The 12,752-nt window shown below is 48.8% G+C and overlaps 1 protein-coding gene across 9 annotated transcripts in view; it reads left to right on the forward strand.

The window, feature by feature from the left end:
• LOC137355796 (sphingosine 1-phosphate receptor 2-like) overlaps positions 1 to 12,752 on the forward strand; it is a 235,104-nt gene that overhangs the window by 162,911 nt on the left and 59,441 nt on the right. For 5 of the 9 annotated variants that reach the window (XM_068021325.1, XM_068021323.1, XM_068021324.1 and 2 more), the window contains exon 2: positions 685 to 992. The exons of the other annotated variants lie outside the window; for them this stretch is intronic. The gene's annotated coding sequence lies outside the window, so the exon portion shown is untranslated. The remainder of the gene's footprint in view (positions 1 to 684; positions 993 to 12,752) is intronic. 9 annotated transcript variants of the gene reach the window in all.

Raw genomic sequence — 12,752 nt, forward strand, 5'->3', positions numbered from 1 at the left:
TCGTCTCTCCCCCTTCCCTTCTCTCCCCCTTCCCCCTCCCCCCATTCCCCCCTCCCCATCCTCTCCCCCCTCCCTCCTCCCCTTCCCTCCCCATCATCCCCTCACCCCCCCTTCATCCCCTGCACCACCCCATCATCCCCTCACCCCCATCATCTCCTCACCCCCCCCATCATCCCCTCGCCCCCCCATCATCTCCTCACCCCCTCCCCCCCATCATCCCCTCGCCCCCCCATCATCTCCTCACCCCCCCCCATCATCCCCTCGCCCCCCCATCATCTCCTCACCCCCTCCCCCCCCCATCATCCCCTCGCCCCCCATCATCTCCTCACCCCCTCCCCCCCATCATCCCCTCGCCCCCCCATCATCTCCTCACCCCCATCACCCCCTCCCCCCCCATCATCCCCTCGCCCCCCATCATCTCCTCACCCCCTCCCCCCCCCCATCATCCCCTCGCCCCCCATCATCTCCTCACCCCCTCCCCCCCATCATCCCCTCGCCCCCCCATCATCTCCTCACCCCCATCATCTCCTCACCCCCATCACCCCCTCACCCCCAGCATCCCCTCCTCCTCCTCCCTCCCCTCCCCCGGCAGTATTGAATGTCTATGATGTGAGTCAGTCGGTGTTGATGCACACAGCATATTCTCAGTAATATTTGCTGCTTCCCCCCACCCCCCGCTCTCAGACTGACTCCGGGGATTCCAGGCACTGAAGGCTGGTCCTGGGTCGGTAGCAGGAGGATTCGGCTCCAGCCCGGCTCGTGTGAAGCAGCCGCTCGGCAGATCCAGCAGCTGGGCTCGGGCACCGGGAGAGTCTCTGCCATTTGCAGCCTTCAGACAGGGAAAAGATCGGGTAGAAAGCAGTGAAACTGTCCTCAGGGGGAGGTGAGGAGAAGCAGCGAGTGGGCGGTGAATGAAGTTGCTTTGCGAGCAGTGAGGATGTGGAGTGGAAATCAGCGCAGTGTCTGAGTGGGAGCTCGGTATTCCTCACACGGTAAGAAATTCCTGCCTATTCTCATTCACTTTGTCACTCGATAGTTGGAGATTTCTCTCTCTGTGTTTAACCGGAGCTCTGTGTTTCTTTTTATTACTCAGACTGTTCCCTTTTTCACCCAATAGATCCGCGGTGGCTTTTAAATGTAGGTTATTTTAGTGGAAAGCCGGGTTTATGTGTCACAGATGGATTTAATAGCTATGAGAAAGAAATCACAACAGTTTTCGGTCCCCGATGATGGAGTTTGGTGCCGTCTTAAGTTTCATTTCAAACACAGACGCTGCTCCTGAAACAGAAATCTTTGGTAAATGGCTCCAGTTCGTTCCTAATCTAAAGATTAGGAAAATGCCTTTCCCGGCATTGCGTTTTCTCCGGGTTTCTTGTGTTCCAGTTGCTGTTAATTTCAGCAGAAGATTTTGTCAGTTGGTTAATTGTGAACATCGATTGTCAGGAATGGACTGAAAACAGCCAGGATGAGATGCAGATGAGGAGTAAGTGGGGATTGAGGTAGAATACAGAGGGACATTGGGATCCTTGCTGCTGACAGTTCCAATGAGGATTAACAAGGAGGTCAGTGAAAGAGTCGAAACTGACGAGCAGGCAGCAGATTCACTGTAAGAGGGAGACCTCAACTCAAACCTCTCCACCTCTCTCCCTCTCTCTCATTAAGACACTCCTTAAAAGCTACTTCTTTGACCAAGCTTTTAGTCATCTGTCCTGATATCTCTTTATATGGCTTGGTGTCAAAGTTTGTTCGAATACGTTCCTGTGAAGCACCTTGGGAGGCTTTAATACATTAAAAGTGCTATATAAATGAAAGTTGTTGTTAAAGATTTTAGTTACATAGCACCAGTAGGAGAGTCTTCCTGCACAGCCAAGAGTCCCAAACACCTCAGGCATAACAACAGCTTGCATTAAGGTAGCCCCTTTAACAAGGAGGGAACCTGGTCAAAGGAGACTTTTGAAGATGGCGCGAGATGTGATGTGGTGAAATGGACAGAAATTTGCAGAGAGGAGAGGGAGGGGGGCGTGGGGATGATTCCTGAAGGTTCTGCACTGATGGTGGAGTGACAGGAAACTGAAGGTGGAAGGGTAGAGGCTGCAAACTGGAGCTGGGGTAGGCAAGAGGAAGCTATGGAGGAATTTTGTAAAAGAAAGCCAGGGATTTTGAAGCCAGTGTGTTGTCAGAATGTGAGCTAGTGGAGGTTAGTAAGAACTGAGACATGTCATCAGCACCAAGAGGAGTCTTTACAAGGTGTGGAAAGTTTAGCTACACAACAGCAATGCTGATCCCTTTCAGGTATGTATTAAATCACTAGTAACATGTGGAGAGTAGCGAGGCAATGTCCCAGTGGAGGGTAGGGGGGAATTTCCTGTTCTATACACAGTCTGGGACTCGTTATGTCCACAATATGTGGTGAGGAAGCAATTATGGAGCTTGCTCAGTCAGTAGATTAATACCATTCACTAAACAGGCCTGTCAGATTCAGAAAGAGTGCTGTATTTGTGTGGGAGAAACCTTTCCTCATTCCCCCACCCTCAAACCCCATCCCCAAGTACTTGAAGTCATTTAAACTCAACTTTTATATGAGGTGATTTCTAATCCAGCTCTTGATTGAAGGATGAACATTCACTGCATGAGACAACAGCCTGTTCTGGAGGCCCACTGTTCTCTGGAAGAAGGACCACTTTCTGGCATCTAACCTAGACCTGACCTTATACAGCTTCAAATTGTGACCCTCGATCCTCCCTAACCTATTTAATTGGAACCTATTATCTTTGGAGATAAAGTTGCAATGTTGCCAGCACTTCCCTGGGATCTTGCCCAAGATGGTTTTTCCACCATGTAGGCTTAGAAAGTGTCAGAAGTCTGCTCATTTGCGGAAGTCGTCACTATTGAGACAGTGCTCAATATTCTTGTTCAGTAGGCATCACTGGCTTTCGAATCGGGTCGGCACTCGAACTGCTTTTCCCATTTAATTCACTCAAGAAAGATGAAACCAGTTGCTGAGATCATTAAACTTGTGACCTAACCTGGGATTTTTAGTCCCTGTGACTGGGTTCCATGTGATTTACACTATGAAATTAAATAAAAGAACTGAGAGGTTATACTGTCAGGAATGAATGAACAGGCTGGGGCTCTTTTCTATAGAAAAGGGAAGACTAAGGCGTGACCTAATAGAGAGAGGTCTTTAAAATTATGAAGGGGTTTGATAGGAGAAACGTAGAGAAGACATTTCCACTTGTGGAGAAATCCAAAACTAGGGGCTATAAATATAAGATAGTCATTCATAAATCCAATAAGGAATTCAGAAGAAACTTCTTTACCCAGAGAGTGGTGAGAATGTGGAACTCACCACCACAAGGAGGGGTCGAGGCAAATATTGTAGACGCATTTACAGGGAATCTAGATAAACACCTGAGGGAGAAAGAGTGAGATGAAGTAAGGTAGGAGGAGCCTCATGTGAAACATAAACACTGGCAAGGACCAGCTGGACCGAATGGCCTGTTTCTGTGTTGTAGGCTCTATGCAAATTCACCATTACTATCATCCATTAGCTTGCACGGAAACTGCCTTCCTGGAAACAATTGTGATTGACCATGATAAACGGGTCTTGGAGTCTGGTAACTGATGAGCATCTCAAGAAATTGTCTGTCAAGTTACACTCTGACACAACCCACTGGCACTGTGATATCAGTATTAGAGAGGCAGTCTGTGTCATACATTGTACTCTGTGTCATACAGTGTAGTCTCTCTGTGTTGTATCGTGTACTCTAGTACTGTGTGGTACATGTCCTCTGTATGGTACAGTGTGATATCAGTATTAGAGTAGCAGTCTGTGTCGTACCGTGTACTCTGTGTCATACCGTGTACTCTGTGTCGCACAGTGTAATATCAGTGTTAGCAAGGCTGAACTTTTTGTCAGTCTATTATAAATGGCAGACATTGATCCTTCAGACAGAAGTCACAATATAAAGCCTGAAATCAGCTTTGTACCCTGTACTCTCCCTCAGAAAGCTTGGAAGTCTCACACCTTTCATGCAGGGTTTACTTTTATATCTTACACCATCACAGGGGTTCTTCCATCAGGTAAGCATTTATATTCAGTGCAAAAATTTACATAATTTTACTGCCTGTAACCTGATTTAACAGCCCCCCCCCCCTTCCCACTGTAACACTCTGATATACCCCACACCCCTCACTGCAACACTCTGATATATCCGACACCCCTCACTGTAACACTCTGATAAATCCCACACCCCTCACTATAACACTCTGTTCTGCCCCACTCCCCTCACTGTAACACTCTGATATATCCCACAGCCCTCACTGTAACACTCTGATATATCCCACACCCCCCACTGTAACACTCTGTTCTACCCCACACCCCTCACTGTAACACTCTGATAAATCCCACACCCCTCACTGTAACACTCTGATAAATCCCACACCCCTCACTGTAACACTCTGATATATCCCACACCCCCCACTGTAACACTCTGTTCTACCCCACACCCCTCACTGTAACGCTCTGATATATACCACACCCCTCACTGTAACACTCTGATATATCCCACACCCCTCACTGTAACACTCTGATATATCCCACACCCCTCACTGTAACACTCTGATATAGACCACACCCCTCACTGTAACACTCTGATATATACCACACCCCTCACTGTAACACTCTGATATATCCCACACTCCTCACTGTAACACTCTGATATACCCCACACCCCTCACTGTAACACTCTGATATATCCCACACTCCTCACTGTAACACTCTGATATACCCCACACTCCTCACTGTAACACTCTGATATATCCCACACCCCTCACTGTAACACTCTGATATGCCCCACACTCCGACTGTAACACACTGATATATCCCACACCCCTCACTGTAACACACTGATAAATCCCACACCCCTCACTGTAACACTCTGATAAATCCCACACCCCTCACTGTAACACTCTGATATATCCCACACCCCCCACTGTAACACTCTGTTCTACCCCACACCCCTCACCGTAACGCTCTGATATATACCACACCCCTCACTGTAACACTCTGATATATCCCACACCCCTCACTGTAACACTCTGATATATCCCACACCCCTCACTGTAACACTCTGATATAGACCACACCCCTCACTGTAACACTCTGATATATACCACACCCCTCACTGTAACACTCTGATATATCCCGCACTCCTCACTGTAACACTCTGATATACCCCACACCCCTCACTGTAACACTCTGATATATCCCACACTCCTCACTGTAACACTCTGATATACCCCACACTCCTCACTGTAACACTCTGATATATCCCACACCCCTCACTGTAACACTCTGATATGCCCCACACTCCTACTGTAACACACTGATATATCCCACACCTCTCACTGTAACACTCTGATATATCCCACACCCCTCACTGTAACACTCTGATATGCCCCACAATCCTACTGTAACACACTGATATATCCCACACCTCTCACTGTAACACTCTGATATATCCCACACCCCTCACTGTAACACTCTGATATACCCCACACTCCTCACTGTAACACTCTGATATATCCCACACCCCTCACTGTAACACTCTGATATGCCCCACACTCCGACTGTAACACACTGATATATCCCACACTCCTCACTGTAACACTCTGATATGCCCCACACTCCTACTGTAACACACTGATATATCCCACACCTCTCACTGTAACACTCTGATATATCCCACACCCCTCACTGTAACACTCTGATATGTCCCACACCCCTCACTGTAACACTGATATATCCCGCATCCCTCACTGTAACACTCTGATATATCCCACACCCCTCACTGTAACACTCTGATATATCCCACACACCTCACTGTAACATTCTGTTCTGCCCCACACCCCTCACTGTAACACTCTGTTCCGCCCCACACTCCTACTGTAACACACTGATATATCCCACACCTCTCACTGTAACACTCTGATATGCCCCACACCCCTCACTGTAACACTCTGTTCCGCCCCACACTCCTACTGTAACACACTGATATATCCCACACCTCTCACTGTAACACTCTGATATGCCCCACACCCCTCACTGTAACACTCTGATATACCCCACACCCCTCACTGTAACACTCTGATATGTCCCACACCCCTCACTGTAACACTCTGATATGTCCCACACTCCTCACTGTAACACTCTGATATATCCCACACTCCTCACTGTAACACTCTGATATACCCCACACCCCTCACTGTAACACTCTGATATGTCCCACACTCCTCACTGTAACACTCTGATATATCCCACACCCCTCACTGTAACACTCTGATATATACCACACCCCTCACTGTAACACTCTGATATACCCCACTCCCCGCACTGTTACACTGATATATCCTGCACCCCTCACTGTAACACTCTGATATATCCCACACCCCTCACTGTAACACTCTGTTCTGCCCCACTCCCCTCACTGTAACACTCAGATATATCCCACACCCCTCACTGTAACATTCTGTTCTGCCCCACACCCCTCACTGTAACACTCTGATCTACCCCACACCCCTCACTGTAACACTCTGATATACCCCACACCCCTCACTGTAACACTCTGATATACCCCACACCCCTCACTGTAACACTCTGATATACCCACACCCCTCACTGTAACACTCTGATATACCCCACACCCCTCACTGTAACACTCTGATATACCCCACACTCCTCTCTGTAACACTCTGATATACCCACACCCCTCACTGTAACACTCTGATATACCCCACACACCTCACTGTAACACTCTGATATGCCCCACACTCCTCACTGTAACACTCTGATATGCCCCACACTCCTCACTGTAACACTCTGATATACCCCACACCCCTCACTGTAATACTCTGATATACCCCACACCCCTCACTGTAACACTCTGGTATACCCCACACTCCTCACTGTAACACTCTGATATACCCCACACCCCTCACTGTAACACTCTGATATATCCCACACCCCTCACTGTAACACTGATATATCCCACACCCCTCACTGTAACACACTGATATCCCCCACACCCCTCACTGTAACATTCTGTTCTGCCCCACACCCCTCACTGTAACACTCTGATATACCCCACACTCCTCACTGTAACACTCTGATATACCCCACACCCCTCACTGTAACACTCTGATATACCCCACACCCCTCACTGTAACACTCTGATATACCCCACACCCCTCACTGTAACACTCTGATATACCCCACACCCCTCACTGTAACACTCTGATATACCCCACACTCCTCACTGTAACACTCTGATATACCCCACACTCCTCACTGTAACACTCTGATATACCCCACACTCCTCACTGTAACACTCTGATATACCCCACACCCCTCACTGTAACACTCTGATATACCCCACACCCCTCACTGTAACACTCTGGTATACCCCACACTCCTCACTGTAACACTCTGATATATCCCACACCCCTCACTGTAACACTGATATATCCCACACCCCTCACTGTAACACACTGATATCCCCCACACCCCTCACTGGAACACTCTGTTCTGCCCCACTCCCCTCACTGTAACACTCTGATATATCCCACACCCCTCACTGTTATACTTTGTTCTGTCCCACAGCCCTCACTGTAACACTCTGATATATACCACACCCCTCACTGTCACACTCTGTTCCGCCTCACACCCCTCACTGGAACACTCTGTTCTGCCCCACAGCCCTCACTGTCACATTCTGATATGTCCCACACCCCTAACTGTAACACTCTGATATACCCCACACCCCTCACTGTCGCACACTGTTCTCCCCCACACCCCTCACTGTCACACTCTGATATATACCACACCCCTCACTGCAACACTCTGATATATCCCACACCCCTCACTGTAACACTCTGATATATACCACACTCCACACTGTAACACACTGATCCAACCCACACCCCTCACTGTAACACTCTGATATACCCCACACTCCTCACTGTAACACTCTGATATACCCACACCCCTCACTGTAACACTCTGATATGCCCCACACTCCTCCCTGTAACACTCTGATATGCCCCACACTCCTCACTGTAACACTCTGATATACCTCGCACTCCTCACTGTAACACTCTGGTATACCCCACACTCCTCACTGTAACACTCTGATATATCCCACACCCCTCACTGTAACACTCTGTTCTGCCCCACAGCCCTCACTGTTACACTCTGATATATACCACACCCCTCACTGTCACACTCTGATATACCCCACACCCCTCACTGTCGCACTCTGTTCTCCCCCACACCCCTCACTGTCACACTCTGATATATCCCACACCCCTCACTGTAACACTCTGTTCTGCCTCACACCCCTCACTGTAACACACTGATATATCCCACACCCCTCACTGTAACACTCTGATATATACAACACCCCTCACTATAACACTCTGTTCTGCCCCACACCCCTCACTGTAACACACTGATATATCCCACACCCCTCACTGTAACACTCTGTTCTGCCTCACACCCCTCACTGTAACACACTGATATATCCCACACCCCTCACTGTTCCACTCTGATATACCCCACACTCCTCACTGTAACACTCTGATATATCCCACACCCCTCACTGTAACACTCTGATATATCCCACACCCCTCACTGTAACACTCTGATATATACAACACCCCTCACTATAACACTCTGTTCTGCCCCACACCCCTCACTGTAACACTCTGATATATCCCACACCCCTCACTGTAACACTCTGTTCTGCCCCACAGCCCTCACTGTTACACTCTGATATATACCACACCCCTCACTGTCACACTCTGATATACCCCACACCCCTCACTGTCGCACTCTGTTCTCCCCCACACCCCTCACTGTCACACTCTGATATATCCCACACCCCTCACTGTAACACTCTGTTCTGCCTCACACCCCTCACTGTAACACTCTGTTCTCCCCCACACCCCTCACTGTCACACACTGATATATCCCACACCCCTCACTGTAACACTCTGATATATACAACACCCCTCACTATAACACTCTGTTCTGCCCCACACCCCTCACTGTAACACACTGATATATCCCACACCCCTCACTGTAACACTCTGTTCTGCCTCACACCCCTCACTGTAACACACTGATATATCCCACACCCCTCACTGTTCCACTCTGATATATCCCACACCCCTCACTGTAACACTCTGTTCTGCCTCACACCCCTCACTGTAACACACTGATATATCCCACACCCCTCACTGTAACACTCTGTTCTGACTCACACCCCTCACTGTTCCACTCTGATATATCCCACACCCCTCACTGTAACACTCTGTTCTGCCCCACACCCCTCACTGTAACACTCTGATATATACCACACCCCTCACTGTAACACTCTGATATACCCCACACCCCTCACTGTAACACTGATATATCCCACACCCCTCACTGTAACACTGATATATACCACACCCCTCACTGTAACACTGATATATCCCACACCCCTCACTGTAACACTGATATATACCACACCCCTCACTGTAACACTGATATATACCACACCCCTCACTGTAACACTGATATATCCCACACCCCTCACTGTAACACTGTGATGTATCCCACACTCCTCACTGCAACACTCTGATATACCCCACACCCCTCACTGTAACACTCTGATATCCCCCACACCCCTCACTGTAACACTCTGATAGATACCACACCCCTCACTGTAACACTCTGATATACCCCACACTCCTCACTGTAACACTCTGATATACCCACACCCCTCACTGTAACACTCTGATATGCCCCACACTCCTCACTGTAACACTCTGATATGCCCCACACTCCTCACTGTAACACTCTGATATACCCCACACCCCTCACTGTAACACTCTGATATACCCACACCCCTCACTGTAACACTCTGATATGCCCCACACTCCTCACTGTAACACTCTGATATGCCCCACACTCCTCACTGTAACACTCTGATACACCCCACACTCCTCACTGTAACACTCTGATATACCCCACACCCCTCACTGTAACACTCTGGTATACCCCACACTCCTCACTGTAACACTCTGATATACCCCACTCCCCTCACTGTTACACTGATATATCCCGCACCCCTCACTGTAACACTCTGATATATCCCACACCCCTCACTGTTATACTCTGTTCTGCCCCACAGCCCTCACTGTTCCACTCTGATATATCCCACACCCCTCACTGTAACACTCTGTTCTGCCCCACACCCCTCACTGTAACACTCTGATATATACCACACCCCTCACTGTAACACTCTGATATACCCCACACCCCTCACTGTAACACTGATATATCCCACACCCCTCACTGTAACACTCTGATATACCCCACACTCCTCACTGTAACACTCTGATATACCCCACACCCCTCACTGCAACACTCTGATATACCCACACCCCTCACTGTAACACTCTGTTCTGCCCCACAGCCCTCACTGTAACACTCTGATATATCCCACACCCCTCACTGAAACACTCTGATATACCCCACACCCCTCACTGTAACACTCTGATATACCCCACACTCCTCACTGTGACACTCTAATATACCCACACCCCTCACTGTAACACTCTGATATGCCCCACACTCCTCACTGTAACACTCTGATATACCCCACACTCCTCACTGTAACACTCTGATATACCCCACACCCCTCACTGTAACACTCTGGTATACCCCACACTCCTCACTGTAACACTGATATATCCCGCACCCCTCACTGTAACACTCTGATATACCCCACACCCCTCACTGTAACACTCTGGTATACCCCACACTCCTCACTGTAACACTCTGATATACCCCACTCCCCTCACTGTTACACTGATATATCCCGCACCCCTCACTGTAACACTCTGATATATCCCACACCCCTCACTGTTATACTCTGTTCTGCCCCACAGCCCTCACTGTTCCACTCTGATATATCCCACACCCCTCACTGTAACACTCTGTTCTGCCCCACACCCCTCACTGTAACACTCTGATATATACCACACCCCTCACTGTAACACTCTGATATACCCCACACCCCTCACTGTAACACTCTGATATACCCCACACCCCTCACTGTAACACTCTGATATACCCCAAACTCCTCACTGTGACACTCTAATATACCCACACTCCTCACTGTAACACTCTGATATACCCCACTCCCCTCACTGTTACACTGATATATCCCGCACCCCTCACTGTAACACTCTGATATACCCCACTCCCCTCACTGTAACACTCTGATATACCCCACACTCCTCACTGTAACACTCTGATATACCCCACACCCCTCACTGTAACACTCTGGTATACCCCACACTCCTCACTGTAACACTCTGATATACCCCACTCCCCTCACTGTTACACTGATATATCCCGCACCCCTCACTGTAACACTCTGATATACCCCACTCCCCTCACAGTTACACTGATACATCCCACACCCCTCACTGTCACATTCTGATATATCCCACACCCCTCACTGTAACACTCTGTTCTGCCCCACACCCCTCACTGTAACACTCTGTTCTGCCCCACAGCCCTCACTGTCACACTCTGATATATCCCACACCCCTCACTGTCGCACTCTGTTCTCCCCCACACCCCTCACTGTCACACTCTGATATATACCACACCCCTCACTGTAACACTCTGATATATCCCACACCCCTCACTGAAACACTCTGTTCTGCCCCACAGCCCTCACTGTCACACTCTGATATATCCCACACCCCTCACTGTCGCACTCTGTTCTCCCCCACACCCCTCACTGTCACACTCTGATATATACCACACCCCTCACTGTAACACACTGATATATCCCACACCCCTCACTGTTATACTCTGTTCTGCCTCACACCCCTCACTGTAACACTCTGAATTATACAACATCCCTCACTGTAACCCTCTGTTCTGCCCCACACCCCTCACTGTTAGACTCTGATGTATCCCACACACCTCACTGTAACACTCTGATATATCCCACACCCCTCACTGTAACACTCTGATATATACCACACCCCTCACTGTGACACTCTGATATATACCACACCCCTCACTGTAACACTCTGATATACCCCACACTCCTCACTGCAACACTCTGATATACCCCACACTCCTCACTGTAACACTCTGATATAACCCACACTCCTCACTTTATCACTCTGATATCACCCACACCCCTCACTGTAACACTCTGATATCCCCCACACACCTCACTGTAACACTCTGATATATCCCACACTCCTCACTGTAACACACTGATACAACCCACACCCCTCACTGTAACACTCTGATACACCCACACCCCTCACTGTAACACTCTGATATATCCCACACTCCTCACTGGAACACACTGATACAACCCACACCCCTCACTGTAACACTCTGATATACCCCACACCCCTCACTGTAACACTCTGATATACCCCACACCCCTCACTGTAACACTCTGATATATCCCACACTCCTCACTGTAACACACTGATACAACCCACACCCCTCACTGTAACACTCTGATATACCCCACACCCCTCACTGTAACACTCTGGTATACCCCACACTCCTCACTGTAACACTCTGATATACCCCACACCCCTCACTGTAACACTCTGATATATCCCACACCCCTCACTGTAACACTGATATATCCCACACCCCTCAC

This window comes from Heterodontus francisci, chromosome 43, assembly GCF_036365525.1.
Source record: "Heterodontus francisci isolate sHetFra1 chromosome 43, sHetFra1.hap1, whole genome shotgun sequence".
NCBI classification, from domain to species: Eukaryota; Metazoa; Chordata; class Chondrichthyes; order Heterodontiformes; family Heterodontidae; genus Heterodontus; species Heterodontus francisci.